This window comes from Asparagus officinalis, chromosome 4 (assembly GCF_001876935.1).
Source record: "Asparagus officinalis chromosome 4, Aspof.V1, whole genome shotgun sequence".
Lineage (NCBI taxonomy): Eukaryota > Viridiplantae > Streptophyta > Magnoliopsida > Asparagales > Asparagaceae > Asparagus > Asparagus officinalis.
The window spans coordinates 18,515,872-18,523,956 of NC_033797.1; positions in this window are offsets into that span (position 1 = coordinate 18,515,872).

Here is an 8,085-nt window from a genome sequence, read left to right on the forward strand (position 1 = left end):
CCTTTGTCAGCAACGGGCATGTGTCCCCCTACATGTACCGCTCAAATCGAATTGACGATCAAAATTGCCAAGATCCCAACTTGGCTGACTTGTCGAGTTGACTCGAAGGGCGAGACTTGTCGGTCCTCTTGTCGAAGACGACTCACTACGAACACACTTGATCAGTTATTCAACACCTTACAAGGTCAACTTAAAAGACGTTACTTATCGACACTCCTCGTCACGACACACATCGCTACAAGCCAAAGGACGACTCCCCCCCCCCCCCCCCCCCGCTGACAGCACGTCGGCGTCACATTAAATGCTTGGCAGGTGCCATCATTTCTCCATCTCCAACACTATTTATGACACATCGGACCTCGCTGGCTTCGTGCGTCACCCATTACATCTCATTAATATCGAAATGACAGCACCCATCACACAGTCGATCCACGAACGACACCTGTAAAGTAGATACTGACTCAGCCGCCAGCTCAGACTCGGCCAAAAAGACTGGACTACCCCTCTTGTTTGGCTATAAAAAGGAAAACTACTCCAAATACAAGCGTAAGCAATTTCTCAGCATTTTTATTCATTCCGCTGTATTTTTCTCATATTCCCGTTCAATCACCTAGCTGACTTGATCATCGAAGGAACAACTGGGGAACTAGTCCCTGTCATCTTACGAGTTATTACGCATGCAGGGATGAACAAACCCAACTCCAAATCGGATATTCGGAAAAGCGATTGCCCTCATATCATTACAATCACTATCTACCTTCTCTTTTAACTGTGTGATTTAAATCATCAACACTTGTAAAATCAATATTAGACCCACAAGACTCCATCAAATTAATTTTAAACCCATTTTTCATTTTAATAGTTTTGTATACAGTAAGTTTTATACTTTATTGTAATTTCCAATAATTTTATTCTAAATTGTTGAGTACGTGATCTAATTTTAAACCAAATACGTAAACCTTTATTTCTTAGGTCTTTTTATATCCATATTGTGTCATCAAGAGCTCTTTTATCCCTTGGGACGGAGCTGCTTAACTAAATAAAGCGGGAGGAATAAATTACTGTCCCAACCCGAAGTTCTCGGACATGCCGACGGCGCACAGAACACGTTAAAACTATCATTACTCTCTACGTGGCAGTAATTTACAACGCCGACCAGATAATGACCCAGCTAGAGTTAATGTGCCGGAGGAGACAGCAGAGAAGCCAGGTGACAGACGACGGGGTTGCTCTTAACGCGGTGGGGGCCGCTTTTTAATGAGGGATACTGAATAGACGGTTGAGATTAAAGGATGATAAGTTTGTGATTGCTTGTGTAGCATCGGTGGGCTAAAGTTTATGGGTCAATCATATCATCATACTCCCTTTAAAAGCATGAGTTCGGAAAATCTTTTTTAGACAAATATACCCATTTATAGTTTGAACTACCTTATCTATAATCAAATTCTAATTTTCAATGGTTAATATTACCCTTTACTATTTTGAATATTTTATTTATATCTTAATCTATCCTAATCATAATCATATCTTATCCTAATCCTATGTGAACCATGTTTAGCTTAACAATTTAAAAAAACTAATATTAATAAAATATATAAAACATAAAAATGATATTAGTTTGTTAAGATAAAGAAATTACAAGTAGATAACATATTATAATACATGAAGTATTGCAAAAAAACCATAAAAAGTTTTAAAATTGTAGAAAAGACCCTGAAAAGTTTAAAATTATAAAACTCATCCAAATGTCTCAAAACTTAAAATAAAAAAGATGAAATTAAAAAATTAACATCAATTTGCAAAGAATTTAAAATTTATAGTTAACACCCCAATGTCTCAAAAATTATAGAAACACCCTCAAAAGTTTAACTTACAGACAAGCACATTAAAATTCTAAAAAAGATTTTCCGAACTCGTGCTTTTAAAGGGAGTATGATATATATATATATATATATATATATAGATGTTTAAATCCATAGAAATGATAAAACACTATAATATTATACCTTAGCATTAATTGATTTTAATTTAGAAACTTTAATCTTTGACGTTAATAATATTTATAGGGTAAAAGAATACAAGGAATTACATATGGAGAAACTATTAGAATATTTAGAGATAACTTTAAAAGAATTGAGTTATTTCCATTGCAAATGGGAAAGTGATGGAAATAAATCTAAAATTCAGAAAACGTCAATGAATCACTTGAATTGGCATTAACATAAGACATATCTATTAATGAAGCACTGAATGAGTTACATTAAAAAATAATTTAATAACTTTATCCTAATCAAAGAAAAAATCTCCATGGAAGACATAAGAAAAATTAGTAAGTATTCATAAATTCCATACTGTGTTCTTCAAATTAAATATTAATATTATAATCTAAGAGAAATTGGTAATGAATAATGCAGGTATTTAGTTTAGATCTTTATGGAAAATGACAGGGATAGAGCAAAGGTAATATTATTGAAATAACAGAAATTCTTATTGGATGCACATCAGAAGAATTCATTTTAGAGGAAAATAAAGAGATAGCTTCTAATTTATTTAAGTAATAAATTAGGAACACAAAGAATTTTATATATATATAATTAATATTTATTCTCATTGAAATAGAAAAAAAATCAAAGTCTATATTTTGAGCAGTTTGTGTTGAACATCATAAGTACATTTGACTTCTTTGTAAAGTTAAATGAGATGATAAAAAATTAATGAGCCCAGGAAAGATAATAGCATAAAAAATACAAAATTAGCCTGATGTCACAATTGATGTAGATGATGAAGACAATACTCTAGAATTGTCCGAGAAATGATAAATGATAAACCTGAAGAAGGATTGATCTTAACTCAATAAAAAATAAAATAGAAGAAATAAAAATAATATTTTATGAATATTTTATAGAATAGTTTAATTATTTTGAGTGAAATTAGGAATCTTTAGAAGGGAGTTTCATGAATTTTTTTAGTACTTTTATATTCTTATGTGGATGTTTTTATCATATAAAAGTATATTAGAGTTAGCATTAATCTTTAATTTATATTTTTTTATGAAGTCTATCAATGATTAGGAATAAACTTCATATTCTCTTTTGCATCATTTTAACATACTTTAAATCAATCATTTTACCATATTGGTTTTAAATATTCACCTTCCTTGTATAATACTATTTTAATATTTTTTACTTTGCAATGCTATACTTTCTCAAATAAAACTTAGTTTCATATCGGTCAAAAATAATATGAAAATTCAAATTATTTTAAATTATATTTGTTTTTTGTCAATTCAAATATCAACATGAAAATTTTAAATTGGGTGTATCCCATTTAAACAAATATAAAAAAATAATCGGGATGTAAGAGTTTAAAGAAAAAACATTTAAACAAATATAAAAAAATAATCGGGATGTAAGAGTTTAAAGAAAAAAATGAGCACAAACTGCCAAAAATACTTAATCATGGTATTAAATCACGTGCATTGCACGTGTGTAAAAACTAGTGGCTACAAAAGTGGAGGCCCATTTCACATGAGTTCCTGCCCCAAATCAAGCCAGCACCTTCCCGGGTTTTAAGTTTGGCTTAATTGCACTTAAATACCCTGTAATTTCGTTGTTTTACATAAAAACCACCCTGTAATTTCAGGGTTTTACATAGAAATCACCTTTAATTTTTAGTTTATACACAATCATATTTAAAGGGTTTTGTTTTTATTACAATCAATCAACCAGCTAGATCCAATTTTTTTAATTTGTTTTGATAAATTGGTCTCAGCTAACCTCCATTGAGTATCATCGCTGCAATATACTTGGTATTTAACAACTAATTATTAAAAAAAACCAAAAAAACTTGACTCAAAAGTGTGCCAACGTGGTTTGATTGCAATAAAAAAACTATTTAAATATGGTTTATATATAAAGTAAGGATCAATTGCTGTTTGCATATCCTCACTTATTTTTGGCGGCAATTTTATATCCAAAGTTTTTAAAACTTGCATTTATATATCTTGACTTGTTTGGCGATGATTATTTACCCTAAAGTTTTTAGAACTTGTGCTTAAATACCCTAAACTTTTAAACATTGCACTATAACACCATCAAATTTTTAAAACTTGCCCTTAAATATCCTCAATTATGCAAATCTAAGGCCATTTAAGTGCACACTTTAAAAATTTTAGGACATTTAAGTGGAAGTTTTAAAATTTTTAGGGTATATAAGTGCTATCATAGGCAAGTGAAGATATATATGAGAAATTTTTAGAAACTTTATAGTATAACGAACGATGTTGTCAAAATAAGCGAGGGTATATAAGTGCGGCATAGTTGAAACTACATGGTATTTAAGTGCGATTAAGTCCTTTAATTATTAAGAATTAATTGCGTATTAAAATAGTTGCGTAGTAGGTTGTTTTAATTAATGAACCTAGCTTTTGAAAATTCTTCAAAGACAAGATCAATGAGAAAATATTATTTGGATCACGTGTAAAATGAAAAGTAATAGACGGTACCACTGAGTATTCACTGGTCATCAAGAGCAATAGCACAAAATTTCGTTCAGATATTTACTGCGCCAACTCGAATATGGACAACAATTATAAAGGTGATTTTGATTATTATGTAGCTTGCGTGCAAATATGACAAGAGAAATTGCTTTGCGACTTTCATTGAGAATAGCGTACTTCACTTTCTGTCTCAAATAAAAAAGAAAAGGGGAAAAAAATTATACACATGTGTCTATGCCTTGTAAGCTCAACAACAACCTAACACGTTCTTGTAGTGGAAGGGAGAAGTACAGAAACAGGATATCTATTGTTACATAAGATTTTACTTGTTGGTTTTAAAATTTAGCGGGGGTCTTCCAATCTAGAATTAAGAGAACTATCATGAACATATTAGATTCTAAGTTTCATAACTATTTAATTCGAAAATATTTATTTTGATATATATTTTTTTAAAAATCAACCGTCCTGATTATATATCTGCAGATATAGCGAAATGTGCAATGTTTTCTTCCAGCAGAAAGATCTCTAATAAGATGACACAGCGCAGTTATATAAAATAAACAAGGAAATATGTCAAGTTTAAGACCAATAATAAGAGTAATAATAATTGTACTATAACTTTCGTACTATTTTGATACTATCACAAACTGTTGGCTCGGTAGCTCGTTCGCTCAGCATGCACATCGTACAATATAACGGACAAATAATTTGGTTTTCTAATTAATTAAATATGTACTAAACATCAAAAGGGATTTCACTTTCAGCGATTCACCCCCCTGTTTGTCTCTATTATTTTATCCGCTCTTTCATTTGGAGACTGATGATGAGCGCGGCTCTCGCCGGGCCTAACTTGCATTAGAAAAGGAAGGTAAGTGTACGTGGGGTTAAAGTTTTGATTAGTGTAGGATAGGGATTAGGGTTGTGGCTAGGGCAATAAAAAAATTTATTAACTAAAGTTCTATCATTATATAACACAATATTTGATCCTAATAATCGATAGTCTTTGTTATTATCCTTACTATAACCCAAATCGCTCGAGATCAAGAAGCTCATTCAAGACGTAGGGCTCTCAGATATCCTTGAATCAAGCGAGGACAGCAACTCGTCGCCTTGAACCGTTTCCCCCCAAGCTGGTTCCTGCTCTTATCGCTGTGGGTTATTTTGGTGCAGCAGTTAACATCCTAGTTTTTTCTTTTGTTTTAGAGTGACTTATACTGTACATTTCTGGTTGAATTTTGTAATCTCTCCTTTGACATCCACTACTGATTTGGCCTTGTTCTCCACCTCGGAGCAGCAGCCTGAATCAGTAGTAGATATCATTTTTTGTTCCATCCCACCTTGGGCTTCAGTAATATATTGATAGGGAAATCCCTATTTTCACTAAAAAAAAAAATTCTGATCAACATCCAATAAGAATTCTAAGTCACCCAAAAATAACGACCTTAACTTGTTGTAAGACTCTAAAATCACCCGTGTAATTAGTTCATACCTTAAAGGCGTCGTAATGTAATTAATACACCAATTACATATTGTTTTTTGTGAATTTGGCTCGTGTGATTTATGCATAGGCAAAGAGTTAGTAGTGACCGAGACCGTGATCAATACAACCCTTAGCCAACCTGAGCTCAACAACCAGCAAGTCGGGCTACATTTGAGCTATTGAAATGTACATTATGTTCCCCAAAAATCACTTTATAGGGTGAGACATTCCATCGCAACAACTATTCAAAAGCTTACCAAAATGGGGTTGATTATGGTTGGCCTTTCTTTGACTTTGATCGAGATCCTTGTTCTGGTCTTCAACGGCAAAATGCACAAAAAGTGGGGACATTTAAGCAGATGAGAAGGCGCTAATGAAGGTTTAAGCAATGATTAACGGTTGAAAATTGTGATATATTAGCTGCCATCTCACCTAAGGCTACCCCTTTCGAGGATAATATTCGTACAAGATCTATTTGTAGAAAATTAGGGCACGGTCCATTTTATTTTCTTTGTGAGAGGCGCCCCCTATGAGAAGTGAATATAGAGGGACACTTGGATAATAAAAGCAGAGTAGCACCGAGGAATTAGATTAAATTAACGAGAGATCCGATCATACCTTAATTTAAGAGAAGGGAGTGTACCGTTTCAAACTTATTATGTAAGGAGTTAGATTCACCAGCACATGACACAGATATGAGGCATCTAGATTTCCCACCGTGAAAACAAATTTCATATTTATATAATAAAACAATATAACTGTTTTCTATTCTATTCGATCAAAAAAAAAATAACTGTTTTCTATTTCAGAAAGCTGCATTTTCTAAATGCTTCAACATGATGTGTATGGTTTAGAAGAAAAATTGGAGTCTGAGTTCCCTCAGAACTGACTGCACGCAAGCCGACAGTTCCGAGCCTTACATGTCACAAGCATGAGGGCAAATTGGTCATTCCTGATATAAGACCGGAGATTCCTAGTCGAAAAATTGTTATTTGTTTATGCATGCTTGTGAATTTCTTAAATAATTTATTTTGCCTTTTTGTTAATTGATTATTTTTATCAATCTCATTTGCATCAAACCGGACAATAAAAACTAAGGCCTAACTACCCAATTATTATTCAGTCGAGACGACCTTCTAAACTGAAAGGCGCTGTTGACCAGAAAATTATATGTCATCAAGGGGCCATTTCATTTTTGTGGGAAGAATTTGGAGGTTTTGATATTTGTTTGGTTGCTCGCAAAACGCTGGAATTTAGCAATCAAATGGGGGTTGGGTTTAGTCTCATGTCGTTGTGTTAAACAGTATTGTCATTGGGCACCTAGCGTTGTGGGGTCTCCACAATTCATTTTTCTCATTGTTTCTTTATACCTCTTACTAGCGTGCACCCCGTACAAAGCACAACCCACTATTTTTTAAAACACTTCATTTTAAACTTGTCGCCATTTATGTTGTAATACATTTAATTTAGTTATTGTATGCTTAAAATTAAAAATCATATCTACTCCTCTATACTTAAAGAAGGATCCGAGTTTTAATACATTTGATTTAGAAATCATATTTACTCATCTATACTTAAAGAAGGATTCAAGTTTTAATACATATGATTTGCTTTACTGTTTATGATACGGTGAATCACTGTAGCACGAGTAGCAACATTTACTGTAGTATGAACAGTGCTTCATTGGATTCTCCTTTTAAGTATAGAAGAGTAGATTATATTTTGCTTGTTTGGTTCGCCATTTGTATACTGTGTAAAGAAGTAAAGAACAATAGCTTTTACAAGAAAAAATAGAGGACTGCGCTATCACATAGTACTCCGACGGACGTATTTGTAGACATGGAAATTTCAAAACATCAATTTCAATCCAAATAAGTAAACTGAGTTGTGTTCCCAAAAACAACATAAAGATCAATCATGTTTAAACTAAATCAATTTTATTTTCATCCAGGCGAAGGTAGACCTAAGCAAAACCAGTTTAAGAGTCAATTTCGACCTCCAAAAAAATAGATGAATACTGGCCCAAATACTATCCAAGCGCTTTTTTGTTCCTTCAAAATGAAGCCAGGATCTGAGGATCGAAAAGTAGATAGTTAATTCTTAGCCC